The sequence below is a fragment of the Podarcis bocagei genome (genome assembly GCF_964188305.1).
Source record: "Podarcis bocagei genome assembly, chromosome: 6".
NCBI lineage: Eukaryota > Metazoa > Chordata > Lepidosauria > Squamata > Lacertidae > Podarcis > Podarcis bocagei.
In genome coordinates, this window is record NC_138130.1 from 21,190,003 (window position 1) to 21,215,059 (window position 25,057).

The 25,057-nt window shown below is 44.9% G+C and overlaps 2 long non-coding RNA genes across 3 annotated transcripts in view; both read right to left on the reverse strand.

The window, feature by feature from the left end:
* Positions 1-25,057, reverse strand: part of LOC308589536 — a 215,993-nt gene that overhangs the window by 100,709 nt on the left and 90,227 nt on the right. The window lies entirely within an intron of this gene.
* Positions 3,743-25,057, reverse strand: part of LOC308589481 — a 28,674-nt gene continuing 7,359 nt past the window's right edge. Inside the window, exon 3 of one of the 2 annotated variants that reach the window (XR_014009307.1) lies at positions 3,743-3,870. This is a non-coding gene — a long non-coding RNA (uncharacterized lncRNA). Of the gene's footprint in view, positions 3,871-10,525; positions 11,275-25,057 lie in introns of those variants that run through there. The other variant, XR_014009308.1, reaches the window with a different exon arrangement.

Here is a 25,057-nt window from a genome sequence, read left to right on the forward strand (position 1 = left end):
ATGAAACATAATCTTCTGCTGTTGCTGTTGCTGTTGCTGTTGCTGCTGATGGTAGCCTCCTTTTCGTTAAAAAAAAATCCTGTCAATTGATTCTTTCCAGCTGGCAATAAAATAATGGAAAGAATTAACAGGCAAGCCAGCCCACAGCTTCTCTTTGAATTTGGGAATACATGAATTTTTATTCTTAGGGGATAAATAGGGCTGTTTGCAGATGAAGGCCTGAAAGAAGACCTACTGGGAGACATTTTGAGTGGACTAAGCTCTATCTGCTGGCATGTGCATGAGTTAAGTGCTTGGATTGAGGCCAATTTAAAGCCCAATGCAAAATGTTGCATCCATGAACAGAAGCGGAAGTGATTCCTTGGAAGTGCTCATGTGTGCAAAAATATTTCCTCCAAACTCATTGTCTGCACAAATTGGTTCCAGAAGATCTGGTCTCATGTGGTTGAGCAGATATAGTCAAAGAGCCACTCCCAGAGGATGTAAACATGTTCTTTTGGAAACGGTCCTTTGTCTTGCTGATGCCTCCAACAACAGGCTGTGCAGGAATTGCCGGAGGTAACAGGAGGTAAAGGAGCTGGCAAAATGGCCAGCACTGTGATTTTGATGCAGTTGTTTTCAATGCAAGGGTAGTCAACATGGTGCCCTCCTGATGTTTTGGACTACGACTCCCATCAGCAGCAGGATCAGGGATTATGGAAGTTGTAGTCCAACAGCAACTGGAGAATATAACAGTCTGGCCAGTGGAGCCTATGGAGGAGGCACTGATCCAGAGACCTCTTAAGATCTGAAACCATCCTGCGACAAAGATGCCACAGACATCTAAACTAGAAGTGCTACAAGTCCGTTCTCCCACTTATCGGGGTAAGCATTGGGTAAGCCTAGTCTTATTTGGAGGGGAGGTTGTAATGGTACCCTGTTAAAAGGATCCAGCAGGAGTGGCTTCTGTCCGATGCCCAGACAGGGTCTAGGGCCATACCATTCCTCCAGTGGTGACTGCTTGAGGGAACACCCTGATTTGAAGTAGGCCATAGGGCGTCCATCCCCTCCACCAGTTTCACCCTTTGAAACACTCCCAGCAGATGGGTGTGAGTGACATGTGCTACTGCTTACCACAATGTTGTTGTTGTTTAGTTGTTTAGTCGTGTCTGACTCTTCATGACCCCATGGACCAGAGCATGCCAGGCACTCCTGTCTTCCACTGCCTCCCGCAGTTTGATCAAACTCATGCTGGTAGCTTCGAGAACACTATCCAATCATCTCGTCCTCTGTCGTCCCCTTCTCCTTGTGCCCTCCATCTGTCCCAATATCAGGGTCTTTTCCAGGGAGACTTCTCTTCTCATGAGTTGGCCAAAGTATTGGAGCCTCAGCTTCAGGATCTGTCCTTCCAGTGAGCACTCAGGGCTGATTTCCTTAAGAATGAATAGGTTTGACCTTCTTGCAGTCCATGGGACTCTCAAGAGTCTCCTCCAGCATCATAATTCAAAAGCATCAATTCTTCTGCGATCAGCCTTCTTTATGGTCCAGCTTTCACTTCCATACATCACTACTGGGAAAACCATAGCTATACGGACCTTTGTTGGCACAAGGCCTATGGCCAAACCAATAAAGCTGTGGCCTTATCTGATCCCAAAACCAATATGCCACGTGTTGTCTCATGGAACAGGGTGGTCACGGGGCCTCGATACACAAGCCCCTGAACCTGGAACAAAGACTGCACACAGGTCCAGAGAGGAGCTAGCATCACTGCCTTCAAGGACCTTCTGCTCCATGGAACCAGAGTGTGGAGCTCCAGGCAAGAAGCCTGTCCCTTTAAACCCTTTGACTTTTCAATGAGTGGGCAGAGCCCAAGATGTCCCAGCATAGAAGGTTTCCGTTTGATCCCAGACATCATTGGAGCTTTATTGCTCTGTAGGGACCCTCATTGCTACTCTCCCTCCACCATGACTCATGGGCTCTTTTTGGGTATCAGCCCAGGATGACAGGCCACAGGCTGTGCAAATTACCCCAAATAGGCAACATTTTAAACTACACACACACACAGAGAGAGAGAGAGAGAGAGGCCGCACCTCCTTTAACATCACAGTCCAGGAATACTTTGATTTATTTCCATAAAGTGAATTGAAAATATTCACTCACGCTGCTGAGAATAGCAGTAACAGGATTCAGCAGATTTTATTCTATTTTATGGTGCGTTAAGGGCAAAATGTTTGGCAAACATCTTAATAAATAAATGCCAGTGCTCCAATATTATTTTTTTCTATCCATCTCTCCACCTGAGCTGATCTTGAGAATGGGAGAATGAAGCCATTTAAAATGCATGAAGGTACCATCTTCCCATTTATAAAAGGTTAAGTTCCCCTAAGTCAAGAGAGGGAGAGAGAGGCAAGGTGGGGTCGGGAAGGGAGGGGAGGGGAGGGGAGAGGATAAAACCCTCTGAAGACATGGGAAAGCAGTAAACACTGGTGGCAAGTGACAGGAATTGATCCTGCTCTCCCGTTCCTGTCATGTCTCTAAATTTTATTTCCACCATTTCCAAGATTCTGGTTGGGTGGAGGGGCGAGGGGTGAGAATGCCTGCGTGTGTTGGAGAAAGAGGGAGTAGAATGGCCCCAGGGCAATGCTACCTGTGTCTCTGACTTTTCTTCAATTAGCAGGCCTCCCTGCCTGATTGTGAGATGTGTGTCCGACTGGGGACTTGGACAGTTGCAAGGTATTGATTAGCTATAATGTGATGTCAAATCTGAATAAGAAAGCACTGTGATCAAAAGCCTTTCGGCAGCGACCGGGTGCCCTCCAAAGCCAAGGGTCTGCTAATTTCTGATGAGCTCTGTTTTCCCTTTTTGTCTGAGGGAGATTTTCTCGGTTTACTCATAAAGGCTCTCCTGATAGGGAAAGTCCAGTGGGCCGTCTGTCAAAACACGCAGACGCAACCCTGTTGTCTCGGATTTGACAGGTGCTTGTTAGTTTTTCATCTCGGATCACTCAACATGCATGGGGAAGTAGAAAGGAAGATTGCTAAGGATGCCAGGCTGCTAGTCGGCTGCTTTGTTGTTTTCACCAGGAAACTCAACGGTTCCTTCTCTTTCATTAAAGGGAAACAAACCAGAAACAGCCATTGTATCGGTTTTCCGGAACATGGGGACGTAAAGCAGTTTAGGACCACTTGTACACTCAAGCACCTAAAGAGAACATTTTATTCAAGGTTGCCAGGGTAATCTTCCTCTTCTTAAAATAAAGAGAAATTGCATGCCAAGAAAAATGAAGTCCTCTGTGTTGCATAAACTCTGCAAGCACCCCAATTTTGCACAATTTAGGACCACAATCCATTGCACAAAACTGCATATTTAAATCTCAAGTAAATTAAAGGGGCTTTGGTAGGGATGGTTACAGAAGCTATCCCAACTGGATTCCACCCTGTTATTTTGAAGTTCTGGATTTCCATCACAGTTTTTGGATCAGAACTTGTGGGAGGAGGAATCTGTTTGGGATCTGATTCTGGGAAAGTATTTTTCAATTTGAGTAGGCTTGCCATACGTCAGGGAAATTCCTGACACGTCCTGGTTTTCGGGAAAATTTGACTGCTATTTTTTAAAAAAGCAAACTTTAAAAAACCCACACCTTTTTATTTGTGAAATTGTGCAATGCTGAAATTGTGCAGTGGCACTGTGGAAATAAATGAGGATATTTAAAGAGATGCCTAGTGGGCAGGTTGCTTTTTGTTCCTCTCACCACACATTTCTAGGCTGCAGCCTCTTTCAATTTCCTTGTGGGTAATCTCAGAATGATGAGCCAGATTTCTAAGAAATGGTTTTGAGGAAACCTCACGAGCAGGATCCTGGCAGTTATGCTGTGAAATCTGGATTTCCAACTGGAATTAAGCTAAAAGATATGTACCCTGATGATGTGATCCTGGAACAAGTGCTACTCATCTATCACTGTGCTCTGAGACTTTAATAAACTCTGACTTCCGCCCTGAATATCAGTGCAAAGCTTACATTGGCTACAGTCAGTTACTCTTCTGTATTGTTTGCAGCGTTAACAACCTTCACATTTGGGGCAAATAGTGCGAGAATGATCTTTTCTTCAGGATTAGCAGATGTTATTATTTGACCCATCATCCACCCTCCTAGAGAGAGAAGAGCAGTTCTGCAGTTCTGTGGTCAGTGTGCCAATTATGCTTCTTGACTTTTGGGGGACTTCCGGGTTAGCGCCATCGGCAATGGCGGAGTTCCTCTGACCGAGAGGAACCCGCTCCGTGAAAATCGGGTCTTGCTGCCGCGGCGAAGGCGGAGACCCTTTAAAAAACCCAGGCGGAGGAAGCCTGGGGACGTGGGATTCGGCTGACACCAGGAGCGCCTCCCCTACTCACAGGGAAACCCTTTTTGGGGGATCAGAAGCGACGCGGGGTGAGTGGTGCGGTGTTTTGAATCAACCGCTACTTTTACGGAGTGAAGCCGCACAGCCGTTGCCAAAGAGCGCTGACTTTTTCCTGTGGACAATTGGACTCTAAACAAGTACCCGTGAGTAGAACGGAAAATTGGATTAAGAAACATTTTAATTTGGCACTGAAGCGGGAAGGTTCTAAACAGGAAGTCCGCCTCCCGTTTTTGTAAATAGATTGAAGCAAAAACTTTGCAAGCTAAAGTCTGGAAAGTCGTATATAAAGGTCTAAATTTCCTTCTGTTATTACCACTAAAACCCCTCTTGGAAGCAGGAGAAAAGGGGGGGGGAATTTTTGACTGTTCAAGCCTGCAGGAGAGAGAGTAAAAAAAGATAAATCTCCACCGTCTCAAACCTGGGAACGGGGTGTCAGAGACAGAAATTTATGGGGAAGTTCATTGACTGTGAATGGAACGTCTTTTGACAGATAGAGAACAAAAGAGAAACAAATTGATTCCAATGTTGCCTTTTGCATTCAAAAGAAACAAAATACTTGAAAAATGAAAGTAATTTTCTTTTGTTGGTCCTGCTTTCAAAAGATGGATACAAATAGAAATTGTCTCCTCTAGAGGGAGCTTGTTAAATTGTTGCTGGAGTCGATCTGGGGATTTCACAGCTGTGAAGATTAGGATCGTGAGACTAGACTCTGACCTTGAATAAAAATGTGTTTAGAAGAAGTTTTGGTGCTTGCTTTTTGCAAGACAAGCGCTTTGCTGGAGCAGATGCATGAGAAGATGGATTTGATGACTGTTGCAGTTAAAAACTTTGGACAAACGGCGAATACCCATATAGAAACCATTCAGGAACCAACCCAGGAACCTGTTTTGACAGGGCAAGTGCAAGTGCAGAAGATAATGGAGGAGGTTGCTGTTGAACCTCAAGTAACACAAATGGAGAGACTCGAGGCCTTGCAGGAGCATAAGCCGCTGTTCTTGAAGTTTGAATATGGAGTGGACCAGGGAGGGTCTGGAGTTGTGAGGGCTCTTAATTTTGGAAGGACTTGGAAACATGTTTTTAAATACTTTCTGGATTACAGTGTTGACTGTGGGGAATGGGAGTGTGGGGAATGGGCTGATCTGCTGAGGGGAGATGGAGATATTTTTGGATTGGAGTCCTCCCGAGACCTACCCCCCAATGAGAAAGGAAAGAAATTAAGAAAAAGATCAACAAAAGACAAAGTAAAGTGCAGGTATAAACAAGAAGAAGATCTGCAGAAGGGGCAAGAAAAAGACTTAAGAGCCTCGGACATAAGATCACCAGGTTGATGGACTAGATGGAATGAGCAAGAAGGACTGACAAAACCCGAGACCAGGAAGAAGAGACGTTGGATGAAGATTGGAAGAAAGTTTTTAAAAATTTATTTTGAGAATTAGTGTAAAATTAACGAGTATTCGGAAAAATGTTGGAATGAAACTATTTGGCTTTAGTAGAAATGATATAAGGAGTCATGTACAAATAAGTATTAAGTTTTAAGTTTTAAGGTTTTTTATGGTAAGATAAGGTTAAATAAATTAAGGTAAATTGAATGACAGAATATAGTGAAAGATGGAAAGGATTTGCTGAGTTAATTAATAGGTTAGATCGTTAAGATAAATTATATAACAAAAATTGAGAAAGATGGAAAGAATTTGCTGAAACAATTAATTAAATTAGAATACAAAAAGGGAGATGTGAGGAGGTCGATGAAACAAGTAAATGAAAGATAAAGATATGGAACATTGGATGTGTGTTTTAATGTTATTGTGTTTTTTTGCTGTATTGTTGTATTGTTTTTTATGCTTTTCCTTTTATGTATTGTAATGTATGTCTTGTCAATTTTTTTGTTGTTTTCTTTTTTTCTTTTTTCTGTAATTCTGAAACTTCTAATAAATTAAAAAAAAAAAATTATGCTTCTTGACTTTGGGCCACTCATGATCTTTCTGATTTACTTCGTTCACATGGCTGCTGCATACCCTCCAACATTCCTCAGATGAAAATAGGGACATTTCTCATTCCCCCTCCCCAACAGACCCTCCTTCATCCCTCCCCCAATTTTTTGTTGTTTCCCCAACACTTCCTATCAGAAGATGGGTTAACAGGTTAGTGCCACCACCATTTCACCAATGAGACACAGCACACACGTCCTCCGTCGTCCTGAGAAAATGCCCTAATCCTTATTTTATTTTATTTTATTTCGTTTCGTTTCGTTTCATTTTATTCTTTGGTAGATTTCCAAAAAGGAAAGCACACACCGATAAGCAAATTTTAGAAAGAGGCTAGATTACACACGGCCAGCGGCGGAGCAAGCCAATCGGGCGCCTGGGGTGGCGCGTGTGCCCTGCGCCTGAGGGTGGGGCCAATTGCCCATGGGGGCACCGTGGGCCTCCAAGGGGTCTGCCTGCCTCCTCCCACTCAGCCACCCTACAGCTGAGGGGAAGGCGACAGGCAGACCGTATGGAGCAGCGCGGAGTCTGTGGGCACGGAAGCCACTGCGTCACTCCCAGGAGAGACGTGTGGCTCGAGCATGCTGCAGGCCCTGCGGTGAGTGCCGCCCACAATTTTGCCACTCCCCCCTCAGTGGGGGCACACAGGCCGGCCCGCACTACCACACCGCCTTTGCTACACCCCTGCACATGGCTGCACAAAGAATTTTTTATTTTAAAAAATCAAGACTTCTTGTGCTCCGCTCCCCCCTATCTTCCCACCCAGCCCTCTGCCTTACCCTCAGAACTGGCACATCGCATTGGCACTATGCCATAAGATCCACTGTCCTGTAATATCACATATGAGCTTTAACTACAGATGAAGCCCAGGACGGCGAAACAAGGCCAATATTCTGGAAATCCTTGTCTTAGACTCTGTGAAAGGATTCTGTGGAACTGTAACAACCTTTCATGTGGATTGTTTGGACCTTATGAACAGACAGGTGGAATAGACACTATTACACGGATGGACCTTATGCAAGAACTGATTAGGGAATGATCTGATCCACTGGGTCTTCTGCTTTGTTTGTTTGTTGAACTTTATGAGTTACTTCCGTTGAAATTTATGATTTGATTATGTTGTTTAGTAGTTTAGTCGTGTCCGACTCTTCGTGACCCCATGGATCAGAGCATGCCAGGCCCTCCTTTCTTCCACTGCCTCCCGCAGTTTGGTCAAACTCATGCTGGTAGCTTCCAGAACACTGTCCAACCATCTCGTCCTCTGTTGTCCCCTTCTCCAGGTGCCCTCAATCTTTCCCAACACCAGGGTCATTTCCAGGGAGTCTTCTCTTCTCACGAGGTGGCCAAAGTATTGGAGCCTCAGCTTCAGGATCTGTCCTTCCAGTGAGCACTCAGGGCTGATTTCCTTCAGAATGGATAGGTTTCATCTTCTTGCAGTCTATGGGACTCTCAAGAGTCTCCTCCAGCACCATAATTCAAAAGCATCAATTCTTCGGTGATCAGCCTTCCTTATGGTCCAGCTCTCACTTCCATACATGACTATTGGGAAAACCATAGCTTTAACTATACGGACCTTTATTGGCAAGGTGATGTCTCTGCTTTTTAAGATGCTGTCTAGGTTTGTCATTGCTTTTCTCCCAAGAAGCAGGCATCTTTTAATTTTGTGACTGCTGTCACCATCTGCAGTGATCTATGATTTGATACATGAATAGTATACCTTATCTATCTAAGAACACAGCCAGTTATGTCTCGTGTGTTTATTGAGTATGCTTTAGGTGACCATAGGTTTGTTTGTTGTTGTTCGACCCTCAGAACTGGCACATCGCATTGGGTTGGGCCTCAGCAATGGCTGTCTCCTCTCCTCACCCAAGGGAGGAGGTCAGCAGTGGCAGCCATGGAGAGGCCATGAAGAGGCAACAGGATGCTTCCTTGCAGCTGCCACTGCCTTGTCTGCTGCCCTGGACAAGCACCGGCTCATCTTCTTCCCCGAGCTCAGTGGCAGCAGTGCTGGTGGGGGAAATAGGGACATTCTGTGATCAGATCAAAAGCTGGGATGCCTTTCGTAATTCTGGGACTGTCCCTGGGAAACAGGGACAGTTGGAGGGCATGTGGTTGTTGCAGGGATATAGTAGTTTGCGTATCTAAGTGGGCAGGTAGGGGAGATAAGTAATATGCCTTGTAAGTTGGGATACAAATGAGATAAATATGACAATTCTGATGGATGAATCAAGGGTTAAGGTGGATACCTGTCTCCATACATGTGCACACCTTGTTAACTCTTACCAGAATGAATTGATTCTTACCCGAATCAATGGCACCTCTTTAAAATGGTGCTACCGGGACCATCTGAACACAGTTTCCGCTGCTTTCCATGTTGATCCTGCAGGCCATCAGGCAGTCAGAACCATTTCTGTTCAGCACTGATCTCGGTAAATGTGCAATGCGCTACAGCAAATAAGGCATCAAGTATCTCACAAACATAACGGAGGCAGAATGAAATGCTCCTTGCTAACTGGCTGGTTTTGTTTGCTTACATTCACACCGCTGCAGGCCAAGCTGCTTTCAGTACAATCGAGGTGGATTTAAACATTTGTGTTGTCCAGACTCCAGTCTGCAATGTGCATCCCTAAGCAACTCTGGGCTATTAACATGTCTGCTTATCTTTTTTGAATAACCAGTCCCTCTTCTGCATTCTAGTAAATGGACAGAACCTACATCAATGCACCTCCTTCAAATTTACGCGGGCCAAGGCTTCCAGGTCACAACCCAAAATTTTGCCTTTTTCCTAGAGACAAGGGCAAGATATTCAGCAAAGGTACCCACTCATTGGTTCCCTGGTATTTGCAGCCATCCATATCCTCAGAACTCCTTGTGTGTTCTAGAGCAGGAAGGACTACGTAGAATCAGATACAGCTACTATATCTTCCTTAAAGGGGTAGAGCAAAACTCTCCACTGAGACCTGGCAACCAGTCTAAGGGCACAGCAGGTCCCATTTGATTGCTTGGCCACTTCCCAAAGCTCTCCTGTTCCATCCCAGCCCATCTCATAGTTGTAAAACCGTCATGGAAGCTGAGATATACCATATTTTTTGTTCCATAAGACTCACATTTTCCCTCCTAAAAAATAAGGGGAAATGTGTGTGCGTCTTATGGAGCGAATGCAGGCTGTGCAGCTATCCCAGAAGCCAGAACAGCAAGAGGGATCGCTGCTTTCGCTGCACAGCGATCGCTCTTGCTGTTCTGGCTTCTGGGATTCAGAATATTTTTTTCTTGTTTTCCTCTTCCAAAAACTAGGTGCGTCTTATGGTCTGGTGCGTCTTATAGAGCAAAAATTATGGTATATAGAAATAAATAAAAAGTCCAGTAGCACCTTAGAGACCAACTAAGCTTGTTCTTGGTAAAAGCTTTTGTGTGTATGCACACTTCTTCAGATACACTTCTTCAAATTCATGGAAGCTATTATGGATAGCCTAACTTCCTGGATCTCATTACCCTGGGACTCTGTGAATTAAACTGTTTTCCGGTCCATGACCAGGCCCAATTGCTCAGTTTTATATAGTTTTAACCGATTGGATGGCTATTGGATGGCATGAGAGCAAAGTCAAAAAATTAACTTGCAACACCAAGTACCCTGGGTCATACATGCTGTTGGTTGCAAAAACGTGCCACCAAAGACCGCTCATGGGGAGGCTATTAGTAAGAATGCAAGGGTGCTCCAGGAATCTTCCCAAAATGCAGGATTTGTGCCTTTTTCTTTTCACACTTTCTTTACAAAAACACACCCAGACATTTATTTATTTACAATGGTGCTAAAAGGACGACCTCAGGTTAAGTACTTAATTCATTCCGGAGATCCGTTCTGAACCTGAAACTGTTCTTAACCTGAAGATCTTAGCTAATGGGGCCTCCTGCTGCTGCCGTGCCACTGGAGCACGATTTCTGTTCTAATCCTGAAGCAAAGTTCTTAACCTGAGGTAATATTTCTGGGTTAGCGGAGTCTGTAACCTGAAGTGTATGTAACCTGAAGCGTATGTAACCTGAGGTACCACTGTATGACTATGCATTACCAGGCAAAATTGCATTCAAAATGTCTGCATTAAGGGGGTGAAATCATTGAAATGCTGGTGAATTTTCACAAGGACTGATTTTTTTTAAAAAAATCACAAGCTGATGTGAAAATGTATTTTCTTCCCCCCAAAAGGAAATTTTCATGTGCTTTCTTATGACGCCGCTTCCGAACGTAACGAGCGTGCTTTGACTGGAAACAAGAATGAAGTACAAGATCGTCTTTATAAAGCTGTTATCAAATCACTTTTGAGTACGTCAGAGAGAAGCAAAAGATTCCTTTCCCTCGTCTACCTGGCCTCTCTGCCTTTCTTTCCCAGCTCTTGGAAATGCTGCTGCTGCTGCCCTCCCAGCAGCGCTTCGTAGTCAAGCTGCCACATTCAATTTCCTTCCTCTTGCAAAATAAAAATAAAAAAAGAGAGGGGAGGGGGAAGCCCAGACTCCAGAAGAGCTCCCAGCATTTCTCTTGCACCTCGAGTGTATTTAAAGATGAATGATGGCGATAAACTGGTGCTAAAAGGACGACTTTGAGGAAAGGGGTCACATTTAGAGCTTTGCCTTTTATCCTTTACACTGTATTCTGGGATTGTCATGTGGTGGGTTGCTGTTTTTTTAAAAAAAATAAATGTAATGTATCCATTAGCTTAGAATGCTGCATCTCCATAAACATCACGGGAGATTCAGAAAAAAGGAACACATATATAAAGGGGGCGCCCTTTATTTTGTAACATTCCAGATCCGTTCAAATTCTATAGGACAAAAAGAAAGGAAGGAAAGGAAGACCCATAGATTTAAATTTGATTGTTGACTGGCTGGTCAAAGTGCTCTGGGTGGCACATGCAAAGCTGAAACAAAATGCAAATAACACATTTAAAATCTATCAATTCCATTTCCTGCCTAAAATACAGCACAATCAGAATAACGAAGGGCTTGTCCACACTTTCACTTGTCTTGTGCCTAGAAAGCATGGATCTGAGTGGTTTTCCACCTGACCCACACTTTTTAGGCATAGCTCAAGCAGTTTTCCACTCACCCTGTTCTTTTCCCAGGGAGAACCCACTCTGATGGTGTGGACTCTGAGGGAGATGGGATGGAAGGACCGGGGCTACTAATGTGGTAGTCAACCAGTTCACAACTGCACTACACATTTAAAGCACTATGATACCACTTTAAAGAGACGTGACTTCCCCCAAAGAATCCTAGGAGCTGTGATTGCTAAGGATACTGAGAGTTGTCGACACACACACCCAATGCCCTCACAGAGCTACACTTCCCAGAATTCCCTGGGGAAAAGGATTGTTTGTTAAACCAACCATAACTCTGTGAGAGGAAGAAGGGCACATATATTTCTTGTAAAACCCATAGAGGTTTTATTTAGCGGTACAGTGGTACCTTTGGTTAAGAACTTAATTCGTTCTGGAGGTCCGTTCTTAACCTGAAACTGTTCTTAACCTGAAGCACCACTTTAGCTAATGGGGCCTCCCGCTGCTGCCACACTGTCGTCGTGTGATTTCTGTTCTCATCCTGAAGCAAAGTTCTTAACCCGAGGTACTATTTCTGGGTTAGCGGAGTCTGTAACCTGAAGCATCTGTAACCTGAAGCGTCTGTAACCTGAGGTACCACTGTATATACATTTTGTCAAATAATGTATAGTGCATATGTAGTGACAAGGCCTCTATCAAAAGGATATCAAAAGGGCCTTGAAAATGTGATGCAATGCTTTCAGTTCTAAGTGCTTAGAGAGCCTACAAAGGTAGAACGGTCAATTGCTGCAGGCTTTCAACTTACAGCACATGGAGGTCAACAGGACCAGGGAACAGGGGCTCAGCAAATCAGCAAACCTGCCCCTTGTTTGACATGGAAGACTTGAACAGGGATCAAATCAGTGATGGTGCAGAAAGTAGGAGGCGCAGTTCTGGAACTCCCTTCCCAAAGGAAGTTCTCCAGGCCTCATCCTTTCCTGCCTTTAAGAAGCAGATGAAGATGAAATTCTTTATGAAGGACTTTTAATGGTAGCTAGCGTGTTAATGCTGACTGCTGGACAGAACTGAATGTGTCTTACGGGTGCCTTGTTTTAATTGCCTGCCTATGACTCTCTTGGAGAGGGTTCATTCCTCTCCTAAGGTCAGCGAGAGAAGAAGTGGTGTCCACTGCCCATTAGCCTCTGTATGTACGCATGTTAGAGAATGAATATTTCAAGAGCCCCTAGTAAAAATACAGGGACTTAAAAGGGAGATGTCAAAGAACCTTATGAGATTCATAAATCCTTTGTGAAGTGTGTGTGTGTGTGTGTGTGTGTAGCAGTGGAATTCAGTGCTCAAGCCATTTATTACCATACAGGGGAGCTGAAAAGCAGCCCTGCATGGAACCCGACACTCCCGTGCCGAGTAAAACCGACACCGAAGAAATATTCAGTGTTGTGTTACAGGCTCTGAAAACATAGCAAATAGCAGGATCCTCCCCCCTTTTAAAGAGTCCTCACTCTTGTTCAATAACTTCAGCTGTCAGAGCCCAGAGCTGAATCAAACAGAATTTCAGAGAATCAAAAGGGGTCGTCTCTTAGCAACTCTGTCAACAAATTTAAATTGCTGCATAGCATGGGCTCCTCTGCAAATCATTTGCATGCGAGATTTGTAAACATGACTTTCCATTGTGCATCCTGTTGTTATGGTGGGTGGACAACTGGAGGGGTGGGGTGGGAGGCTGCTCAGCCAAAAGGGCAGTAAAGGGAGAGGCACCACCATCAAAACCGTCACAAACAGATTGTAGAATCAGTCTCCAATGAATTCCATCCACCTTGCTTGTGAGATTACTCACATATATTGCAGTGTTTCTTACTTGCTTTTCCACAACTAAAAACATTTTGGATTTCTTTGCATACTTCAATATGGAGCCTAATTTAGGCATCATTAGACTGGGGTTTTTTTTAGCCTGTTGTCTTTGTCCATGGAGTTTTCTTGGCAGGGATACTGGAGTGGCTTGCCGGTTCCTGCTCCAGGTGGATCACGTTTGGTCAAAACTCTCCACTATGACCTGTCCATCTTGGGTGGCCCTGCATGGCATGGCATAGCTCATAGCTTCTCTGAGTTATTCAAGCCCCTTCGCCACGGCAAGGCAGTAATCCATGAAGGGGATCACTCATGAGGCCACCTCATGAGAAGAGAAGAATCCCTGGAAAGGCCCTGATGTTGGGAAAGATGGGGGGCACAAGAAGGGGACAACAGAGGACGAGATGGTTGGACAGTGTTCTCGAAGCTACCAGCATGAGTTTGACCAAACTGCAGGAGGCAGTGGAAGACAGGAGGGCCTGGCGTGCTCTGGTCCATGGGGTCACGAAGAGTCGGACACGACTAAATGACTAAACAAGACTGGTTTTGCTATATTTCTCAAAACCAAAGTGGCCAGTGCCACGTAGTGGAGCTGATTTCTCCAAAGGCAGGTGCGTATTTGGCTGAGATATTCCCCACTGCAGTAAATTAGTTTGTGTAGTTTGGATCTACAGGTTCAAGAAACACAGCCTCTGTTCTGGAAAAGACCTGTGTGTGTTATTGAGCCCATGTGTTGAGACGTACTACAACTATGGCTTCTCGATCCTAGTAGACAAGACTCTTGGAACCAGTGTTTGAAATTTGCCATGCGCCAAGCAAATTTTGCACCTGGCTATCGGCCACTTGCAACCAAGTGAAGTTGCCCGGGTGCCAGGATGGCACCTGAGGTCTCCACCATCTGAAGATCCTGGGGATCCTTGGATCTGGACTGTTTTCACACATTAGCAACACATCCTGTATAATTATATCTGTTATATTTTATCTGCACGATCATAAAGAATTTCAGGAACCAAAAAATTGTATTGGAAAAAATGACTTTGGCACCAATGGGAGTTTCCTCTGAAATGCAAATAGCAGCTGGGGAGAGATGATTGCTGCTAGGGTGGTAGCAGGTAGGACAAGAGTTAACCCTTTCCCAAGGCTGCTCAGGCTTATAATCTACATTGCAGCAATTAACATCACATACAATTTGGCCCTTCTAAACCAGCACCTGGGACCAGCTTCTTGTTGTTGCAGAAGTCCTCCTCATCTTATTATGGTACAATATATATAATATTTATAAATATGCTTTTAAATGCTCCCAAATGATTAGTCCGTTCAAATAAAATCAGCAAACTAGATGCCGTTCAATCTCAAGATTGAGGGGGGCTGAGCTCCACCCCAACGGATATTACAGCGCTGTAGAGGCCTCTGCCCCACGGACTTGGCGTGCGTGCAAGAGAATGAGAATTCTGGGAAATGGGTTGAGAGAAGAGAGCTTGCATGGCAGTGAAGAAATGGGCTGGAGAGGGTTCTTCGTGGCACCACCAAGAGCAGAGCAGAGCAAGGGGGGAAAACAGAGAGAAAGAGGAAAACCCAGGAAGAGAAAGACGCTTTTGTGCTGGGTGAAGTGACGAACATGTGGGCCTCCAGAAATCATTTGACTGCCAGTCCCATCAGTCGTGACCACTGACCATGCTGGCTTGGGCTTATGAGACTTAGGAATCCAGCAACATCTTCCACAAGTCCTTACAAGTTCACCCATAATGAATAAAATATTGACCACAAAGCCACTTCCGAGCTGGAGAGGAGGTGGGGTTGCGGGCTTCATGCCCTCCCCCCACGTGTGCGGGGGCTGGCTTGCAGCCCCCGCGAGATCGGGGATTCCTCGGATGCGTCATCTCCCTTCCCAGCCAATCGGCTGGCCCGGGAGCCGTGGCCCGCACTATTTAGGGCTGGCGCGGCCGAGGATTTCCCTCTTTCTCCACTCCAGCGCCCCAGCTGCTCCGGTTTCCCACCCTCCCACCCTTTAGGTTTGGCTCTTTGACATTGCTATGGACTTCGGTTGGTCGCCGTCAAGGGGCCTGGTAGGAATTTTTTCCACTTGGCAAATTGGCACCAGCCATTTGGATTTTCACCTACCTCGTAGCAAATCGTCACAGCTTCCTCAGCATTGGCAGTTAGGCATTGGTAAGGGTATTGTTATGCAGATGAGTGGGGGGGAGGAAGCGCCATCACCTTCCCCCATATCAAAGGGTAGTCCGGTAAAGGATTCCGGGGGGCGTGGCCCTGTCCGAAGCCTATGGAGGTGTGGGCCTAAGACACGCCCCCGAGCAGTGACCCCGGGGGAGCTCCTAGTTGATGTACATCAGCAGGACTCCCCCTACTGGTGGTTAACCCTTGCCGGTCTTCAAGCAATCAGGCTGAAGCCGGTTAGACGATAGGACCAATGCCTAAGCCAATACCGCTCAATTCCTGTAATCAATAAAGTTGTGGCCTATTTTGCCCATTAACCTAAAATACTGGTGTCCTGTGTCTTTATTTCCGAGCGGGAAGCGGGAACTCGCCACTCAAGCACACACCATTTAAATGGCAATGCCCACCAACTTTTTTGGGAGGACTCCCTCAAATATTTTATGTGGGCCCTTTGTTAGTTCCAATGCACCAGATGTTGCCCAGGCCATGCTCTGGCTTAGGACCCAGGATTTAGAAGGGTCCCTTGCAAGCCTGACTTGCAGTTTGCTCACTTCCCACCAGGTCCAGCTCTCATCTGCAGTGGCCAGCTAGGCACCTGCCTCCACCATCTCTTAATAGGGCCAAGGTAAAGACCTTCTTCTCAGAGGCAGGCATTCCAGGTGAGGTACTGCCTGTTCATTGGCTGCAGTTTGCCTCATACAGTGGTGCCTCGCAAGACAAAAAGAATCCGTTCTGTGATTCTCTTCGTCTAGCGGTTTTTTCGTCTTGCGAAGCAAGCCCATTGACGGATTAGCGGATTAGCGCTATTAGCGGCTTTTAGTGGCTTATCTGCTGATCGGATCAGCTGATAAGCGGCTTAGCGGCTTAGAAAAAGGGGGGGAAAGGGGAAAAAACCCGCAGGAACTCGCAAGACATTGTCGTCTTGCGAAGCAAGCCTATAGGAAATTCGTTTTGCGAAGCACCTCCAAAACGGAAAACTTTTTCGTCTAGCGAGTTTTCCGTCTTGCGAGGCATTCGTCTTGTGGGGCACCACTGTAATTTTAATCTTAGAATTTTCAAAAAGCTGCTTAAATGTCTTTCTAGCCACTGCGACAAACCATGGCAATGGCATAGGCATTCTTCTGGCCATCTTTCTGAGGTTGCCTAATTCTGAGAAGATCTGTCGCTTCTCAGAGCCCCAAAGTTGATTTCGGTTTCTCATTCCCCCCCCCTCATCTTAAATTCAGTTCTCATTTCCACACCAGATTGCAATTTTATTCTTTAAACCTTCCTCATGAAAATTCATCAGCATTTTAGTGCAATTTTCTTCCGATATGCACATCTCTGCAAAGCAAGTTTGCCTAATATAATGGCTCTTGATAGGTTTTCACTAATACAGTATATGCATTTTACATGTAAACTTTAACCTGGCATATGCATGTGTGCACATCTGACTTGGATGGAGAACCACACTGCGAAATCTTGAGAACCGTGGATTTTGAAGGACAACGGTTTGTGTGTTGTTTGGGAAGGTAAGAATGAGGTAAGTTCACCTTTAAATCCTCAGTTTTGACTCACCAAAGCGTGTGTTGCAATGTATTTGTTACTCATTTCTAAGATGTCCTGAACACTCTTGTTTTTGCTACAACACACTGACACAGATATCCCTATGGAATTAAAAACTATTATCTGTCTCCAGCTGTTTTGTTTGAGTAGAATCCATATTAGGAAGGAAGGAAGGAAGGAAGGAAGGAAGGAAGGAAGGAAGGAAGGAAGGAAGGAAGGAAGGAAGGAAGGAATCAAAGCATATGGTGCTACTGAAGAGAAAGCAACATGAATATCTGTAATGCTCAATTGGCTCCCAGATGTTTTCTTAAACTGCAATGAACGTTTGAGTTTATTATACTAATATAGGCCCTGCCATGTCTTTAAATTTATGGCTTCAAATGAGTGGAGTCAATGCCATTATTAGACTGGATGCTGGTCAATACTAAAAGCCCTTCATTAGTTACAAAAGACAGAAATGGTTCTGCATTATAGATTTTTTTCTCTCTTTTTAATTGTCAACTGGGATCTACATTTCCTTTGGACAGGCTTTACCGAAAAGCAGGCGAAGATATTAGCATATCTCTTGACTGTCCCCCTCCACAGCATACGGAATTCAGGTGAAATTTCTCACATTTTCTGTGAGGCTCGGAATCATATAAACAAACCTTTTAAGCAGGCTTCCTCAACCTCGGCCCTCCAGATGTTTTGAGACTACAATTCCCAGCATCCCTGACCACTGGTCCTGCTAGCTAGGGATCATGGGAGTTGTAGGCCAAAAACATCTGGAGGGTCGAGGTTGAGGAAGCCTGCTTTAAAGGTTGTGGTCACACAATCCAAGCAGAAGTGCACTATGGGAAGTTTGCATTGAACACTTCTAAAAAGGAAACTTGCCCCACTATTACCTGATTATTCCTATGTGACTCCCTGGATCCCTAATTGCTATCCATTTCCCCAGAAAAACAAAAACTGTGATCTTAATGACTCGCTCATCCCATGGTCTCCAATGATTAAGGTTGAGATCCTTTGCCCAGGTAAGGTTGTTTATTTTTGTACTGATCTGAAAGATTCACCAGGAACCTTTCTAGAAAGCTGGGAGTGGGATATTGTGGAGAGAGAGTGTGTTAAGGGGTAAAAGCAGAGCAGAAGAAAAATAAATGTTTGGGGTGATTTGGAGGGGGAGAGACAAGAGGAATCTCAGAGTTTTCAGCAGTGAGGCAGGGCTGACTCATAAAAGCAACAATGGCAGAATTGCTTCCCTGCTCCTCTCTTGGCTTAAAAGAAAATCTCCCCACTGCTCCAAGTACCTGGTGAGCTGCCTTTTCTATTCACGAGCCTGCTTTATTTGTCTATGCTCCCCGTGCGATTCTGGGGCTCTAAAACACACGGGAGACCTACACAGCTCCCCCTCTATCGAAGTTCAACAACCAACATATGTAGAGGAGCAAGAGCAGTGGTGGTGATCCAATGGAGGAGGCAGGGAGCATGCCTCCGATTCTTCTTCTCAAAAGACTCTCCTTCCTGGGAGGTTTATAAACAGAGGTTGGACAACCATCAGGGATTCGTTAACTGTGATTCCTGCATTGCAGGGAGCTAGACTAGATGACCCTTGGGATTCCTCCTGATTCTACAATTCTATGATGCTAAGATGATAACCGTGTGAGAGGAGTGCCTGAACAGGGCTCTACATGCAACTGAATGTCACATCTAGTTTGCTCCTGTCCCAGATTGAACTCCCTCAAAAATGTCCCCAGTCAGTCTTACCTTAAATCTTTCAAACTTCTTAGCTACAACAGCTATTTCTTACCCTCCAACATTTCTCCAATGAAAATAGGGACGTCCCGTTCCATAATTATCATTTTACTGTTTATACCCCACACATCTTACTGGGTTGCCCCAGACACTCTGGGCAGCTTCCAACATGTATAAAATATAATAAATCATTTTTAAAAAGAACTTCCCTATGCAGGATTGCCTTCAGACGGCTCGGGGGTCGGATAACTCCCTAACCTCCAACATTTCTCCAGTGAAATCCTAAGGAAAAGTGGGACATTCCAGGATAAAATCAGAAACTGGGACGGGTTCTCTAATTCAGGGATGTCCCTGGAAAATAGGAACACTTGGAGGGTCTGCTATTTTCTTTTCTGTTTTCTCTCCTAACCTCCACTCACTACAGTGAACTTTTTTTGGGGGGGGGGGAATGCAGTATTTGGGTTTCAGGAACTGCCAGCCACTGCCACACATGGTGGACCCCATAACTGCAGCCTTCTGAGGAAGAACCTTCCTTTTCTGGCTTGGCTGTACTTCCTCAGCAGGTCAACAAGTTCTTCTGGGCAGGAAGAACTTCATTTTCCAGCTAAGCCTTCTTCAAGCAAAGAGGTCTACCTGAGCACTAGCACGCCTTGCATTTCTGGGCTTGTGTCTCAGTCCTGACTTGTTCTCTGGACCTACACCCTTATTTGCCCTCTGACCCAGATTGTTCCATGATCTGGACTCCTGACTTGTTCTCCAGCTCTTCCTTCTCATTTGCCTTCTGATCCTGCCTGCTGTTCCATCCTGAGCCCAAGTTTGAGAGCCAATGTGGTGTAGTGGTTAAGAGTGGTAGTCTCGTAATCTGGGGAACCAGGTTCACGTCTCCGCTCCTCCACATGCAGCTGCTGGGTGACCTTGGGATAGTCACACTTCTGTGAAGTCTCTCAGCCCCACTCACCTCACAGAGTGTTTGTTGTGGGGGAGGAAGGGAAAAGGAGATTGTTAGCCGCTTTGAGACTCCTTAAAGGGAGCGAAAGGTGGGATATCAAATCCAAATCCAAAGTTTCTGGCTCTCTCCACCTGGTGCCCAAAGCCTGCCTCTGACAAAAGCTTGGTAGATTAAATAAACAAATCTATGGATCAGATTTTCTTGTTGTTGTTTACAAAAGCCCTGCAGTCCGTTAAAGGGGGGGAAAGCCCCGCTATTGACTTAATTCTGGCATTGTATAATGACAGTAATTTTAAAACAATGAACGTCACACAGTTTGGTTAAGATGTTTTTGCTTTGCTTTGTTTTTTAAAAGCATCAAGCCAATGTAGAGGAAAATAAATCCATATAATACCACAGATTTACATCTTGCAATCCCATGGCTCTTGCATTTCATCAAAACTATCTAATCGCCATCCATTTTTATCCCGCAAGCAGAAGTTGAACAATAAACCACTTTTGTAAGTATTATTATTGTACTGGGGGGGAGGGAATCAGTTGGCAAATGTGATGGTCTTAATGAAGGAGAAGTCTAAGCTGAAGTTGTAATGGTTGATCTGAAGTGATTGGTTGCTGGGTGGCAACTTTCTCTTCCTTAATTATAAAAAATACAATTACTGTCTTGTAATTTTTTTTTAACCCGAGACTATCTTTTTTAAAAAAACAACAACCCTGAAGAGCTAGGAGAAGTATTTCTCTTCCACAGCTGATTAGATCAGCCATGCCACCCCTTCAGAATTTTCTCTCTCTTCAGATTGGTTTTGATAGTAATTACTTGGGAAGTGTTTGATCTCAATGATGAATACATGATTAGTTTTTCATGAAACCAGTCAACCACACCAACTCGGCACTACTCATGTGAGACCTTGTTGATTTAGCTGTTCGAAAGAACATATTCCGTCTTGCTGCAGTTATGGGATGGCGGTCTTTGGGGAAAAAAGGGTGGGAAAAGGGCAAGTTTATGGGTAATGATATTGCAGCGACAGATATTTAAGGTTTGCTAATTCTCGACTCAATTATGTTCATTCCTCTCTCTGCCGCCCTGCCTGCTGCCTGGCTACAGAAGCAATCCGAGAGGCAGAATACATTTCTTCCCTTTTTCAAAAAGAGGTTTCTTGACACCATTGTCATCTGTGAAACCCTTGGAGGGCTTTGCCCTGATGAATAATATTTCATATGGGGAATGTTTATGTGATTTTCACGGAGTGATAACCCCGCCGCCATCTAACTTTGATGCATGGAGATTGCTGCTTTTCCCTACTATAGTGCTTTTACACACCACCTCCTGCAAATTGACAAGAGTTGGAAATGGAAGACTCACACAAGTTGGGCTCATCTTGGGGAGGGGGTGGGCAGGCAAGAAAAGATCCTATCTATTGGACACAATCTGTTTTATTTATTTAAGAAGCATCTTTGGCAAAATAAATAAAAGCTTTCGATTTATTATCATTATTATTATTTTCTGGGTTTTCAAAAACCTCAGCTAAGGTACGTTTTTAAAAGGAGACACACGCGATTAAATTTCTTTGTCTCAGACTCTTAAGGTGAAGGGTTTCTTCATAATAAACACCAGTCTGGTAGCAATATATTCATGGGCTCGAATGCCATATAATATGTGGTTGCACTGTAAAAAAACACACACACATGTGTGTGCATTCAGGAAATCAGTTCTCTGTAACTATTTCATAGGTGCAATAAAAGCAAATGCTGTTGGCAATAATTTGCTACTGGTTCTTAAGCTGAGGGCAGTGAAGTGTCAGAGGGGGTGGGTCTTTGCAGCACACGCCTGCTCTTCTCCACTCAGAGCCAGCAGGGCCGGCTTACCCATAGGCGCTTGGGGTGTGGGGCACCCGGGCGCCAGGCTCTCAGGGGCGCCAGGCCAAGAGTCCGGGGCTGAGATTTGGAGTTTGGGGATTAAGAGCCAGGCCAGCTGACAGTTGCTGCCAAGCGAAGCAGAACCCGTCAGAGCGCTGCTGGCTTTTCTGCTGTGGGCGCTGAGGCAGCCGGCCAGCTCTGCCCTCTTGTGCTCCTGGGATTGGCAGGCCACCGAGAGGCCACATGTACGCTGCTTACACAAGGCATGCAGCTTCCCTCCCAAGCCTCTGTGGGGATTGCTCTCCTCCTGCAGCGGCATGGGAGAGAGTTGCGCCCCCCCCAAAAAACTAAACAACTCTAAGCCGCCCCCTAAAAAAAGCTGAACAACTTTGGCCTGCCCCCCCCCAAAATTGGGGGCACTGGGTAGTTTTTTGCACCCCGGCGCCACATATACTAAAGACGGCCCTGAGACCCAGTGAGAATCATGCCAGTAACCAGAACACCTGAAGAGGGTTATTGTTTAATCCATATGGTATAACAACACATAGGTAGTAGGGCTGGGCGATATCTGGTTTTCAACATCGTGATTTATCACCAACTAAACATTGCAATATACTGATATATCACGATGTCTGGAATAAGGATGGAGCTATATAGAGGCATTGGCTGGCTTCATAGTTTTCCCCGCATTGTGATTTTTGCATGTGCGCACGCACACGCACATACACAATTCGCAATATATTGCCAGGCAAAAAAAGTTATGAAACCGATATCATGATACAGACTTCAAACCAGTTTTGGTCAATATATCGTCCAGCCCTAACACACATCATGATTCAGGATATATTGTCAGGTCAAAAATTACGACTCTACCTATTAGGGCTGGAGGGTATATCGTCCAAAACTGGTGTTAGTAGCTTCTAACGAATCAGTAAACATCTTCTTCTTTTTCTTTTTAGCAATGCCTTTATTGTATTTACTCCCTCAAAATCCTCAGAGGGTGGGATCATTTCATAGATGAGAAACTGAAACAAGAGATCATGATTTGCTCAATGCTGCTACATGAGTCCATAGCAGGAGTTGGTCTAAGGCAGAGTGTGGTGGGCAAAATCTGTGGGTCAGATAACTACTGGGTTCTGTTAGTGGAGGCCAGTGCAAGGACTCTTGCTAGTGCAAAGGCAATTCTCCTCCACCCCCCCCCCATCTGCTCCAAATGGTCAACAGAACCTCCAGACCAGCATCTGGGGGAGATGATGATGATGATGATGATGATGATGATGATGATGATGATGATGATTTATTTATACCCTGCCCATCTGGCTGGGTTTCCCCAGAGATTTTTCTGTCAGACAAGCAGAAATGCTTGCCCCAGTGAAATTATCTGCTTAGCAGTATGTTGAGTGTCGCCCTTAAGCTTGGACTGGGGAAAGATCCCTCCTCCCTGCAGCGAGACAGGGTTTTCCTGCTTAACTAGCCTCACAGGGTTGTTGTGAGCGCCGTACCAAATAAGGCACAAGAAGACGACTCGCTCCGAGGAAGACGACAGGCTGAAATTGTTACTTTCGGGTACTTTGAGCCCTTTGTTTATTCTGCTTCACACATACATATTTGTCACCTGTCTGTAGACTCAAGGAATAACTAGCATGTGTGAATCAGAAAGGGGCCGATCTAAACATTAAGGAAAGGTAAGACAAGAATGCCCAATTAATTTCCTTCGGTTTCACCTTATTGCAGCCTCTGATTAGCCCCCTTTTATCAACAACGTAACAAACTGAGGATGTGCTGTAACTACCCATCGACCCATCCTAAATATTTCTCTGAAACACGATTCATTCCCCCCCCCCACCACCAAGCTGAAATATTTCCCTTCTCTTACTGCTTTTTTTTTCCAGGAGAGAAGCTGGAAGAATTCATTTGTATGTATCCCGTACAACTGACCTCTTCCTACCTCTTCTGCCCTCCAACCTCAATTGCATTTGGGAACTTGAGAATCAAACAAAGGAATCAGAGCCGTAGATAGACTACTGTAAACAAATTATTTTTCTACTGAAACAGGGTCACAGAACATTCTTAAGGGAAATTTGAGAAACTATAACCTGGATCAGATATGGGATAAAGCAATTTAAAAAGCCCCTCTGATATGAATCCAAACACAGGGTACAAGGCAGCGCTAAGTTCTCCTGTGCTAGTTTATCTGGGTTAGAGCCAGACGTAGTTCATGCTTAGAGTAGACCTACTGAAAGGAATGGGATTGAAATAAATGGGACTCACCTAAGTCTCATTGATTTCAATTTGTCTACTCAAAATATAACTGCTAATTTTTTTTAATTTCCTGAACAGGGATTGTGTTGTTTCTGTACCGAATTTACTGCTTTACTGCCCAGAACGACTTGGACATTTAATGGGAGAGGTATTATGCTAGGAGATGCTAGGTGTACCTGAAGGAACATCTCCACCACCATCATTCAGCCTGGACAGTGAGGTTCACCTCTGAGTGCGTTTTGGCAGTTTCCTCATTGCAAGAAGTGAGGTTACAAGGCCTTCTCTGTATTTGTGCCCTGTGGAATTGTCCTCCCATCAGATGTCAAGGGAATAATCAACTATCTGACTTCTTCTTTTTTTACAAATGTCATTCAGTCAGGTGTGATTCTTCTCATTGCCAAAGCGTGTTCTCCCTAGCAGAGAGCACGTGTTGCGGTTGGGAACAGGCCACCCTCCAGTGACTAGGCAAATTTAGTTGAATCCCGGCCATTTAAATGGTTAAACTGGGTTGCTGGGGTGTTTTGATTGTTGCCAATTTGGAGGAGGGGTCAGAGTCTATATATACAGGGGCCAGACGTTGGCACGGCCTCTTGGCCGTTTTGCATCGGATCACATGGAGCACTGGGACAATCTTCTCATTGTCTGGTTACATTTCTTTATTTCTTTATTTCCCCTTTCTTTTAATCCTCTCTAGTCCCTTAAATAATTTAATTCCCCCCTTTTCCTGTTCAATTTCCCACCCCACCCCTTACCCTGCCCTGTAGGAAGATTCTCCCTGTATCTGTGGCTTGCCTTTCCCAATAGTGAGAGAGCCCCCGTTAGGGGCTTTCTTTCGCAAAAAGGTTTCCCCCATTTCTCTTGTTGAAATTGTGGGGCTAGTCAGGGCTGTTCCCAGCTTAGCTGGTATCACTTTCGTTTATAGTATCCCCGAAGGTTGGCTTTATGGCTCCCTGTGCCTCCAAGGACTATGAGCACTCTGTATATGCTCTTGAACTATGCTGTTTCTGAACAAGTTTATTTTCTTTAAGTTTGTTTTGCCCTGATAGAGGCGACTGCCATTTTGAGATGAGCCATTGTGGCTTAGTGGCTAAAGTGCAGGACTAGGACCTGGGAGTTCATATCCCCCTCTTAGCCATTGTTAAAACAAAACAAAACAAACTGCTCCTTATGGGCTATTCTGTTGCTGGGCAGTTCGGCCCATTTGTGATAAAAGAACTTTGGGTTTCTTGAAGGGGTGCTTCCCTCTAAAAGGGCAAGCAGGGGTACCTGGACAAGCTGTGGGCT